Source organism: Gopherus flavomarginatus (genome assembly GCF_025201925.1).
Source record: "Gopherus flavomarginatus isolate rGopFla2 chromosome 13 unlocalized genomic scaffold, rGopFla2.mat.asm SUPER_13_unloc_2, whole genome shotgun sequence".
NCBI classification, from domain to species: Eukaryota; Metazoa; Chordata; order Testudines; family Testudinidae; genus Gopherus; species Gopherus flavomarginatus.
In genome coordinates this window covers 748760-749285 of record NW_026114610.1, presented here as the reverse complement: position 1 = coordinate 749285, position 526 = coordinate 748760, and positions in this window count along the sequence as shown.

The following is a 526-nucleotide window of genomic DNA, read 5'->3' as shown; positions in this document are numbered from 1 at the left end:
TTTCAGTAACTCTATTACCAGTGCCTGTGAGTGTTATTTAAACAATAAGAAAAACCCTACTGGGCTAGACCAAAGGCCCATCTAGCTCTGAATCTTGTCTTCTGACAGTAGCCAATACCAGGTGCCCCAACAACCAGTCAACAAGGCACCACCATGAGTTGAACTCAGGATCTCCTGTTTACTGAGCAGGTGCTTTAACCAGCTAAGCCATGGTGCCTGCTGTTATTTAAAGCAGCCTATCTGCCCACACCTGACTGTCTGCCAACCCCCACTGGGCTGGACAAGCTTTTCTTGTGTTTGGATTCTGTAAAGCAGAGGAGCAGGTGACGTTTTACTCCCAAGGTTTGTGTGAGTGATTCTTTGGACAGGTCTATGCTACAAAATTTGGTGGGTGTAACTACATTACACAGGGGTGTAAAAAATTCACACACACCCTGAGCAATGCAGTTATATCAACTGAATCCTGATGCAGATTCAGCTGTGTGAACAGGAGGGCTTCTCCCAGCAACACAGCTTGGGGAGGGGC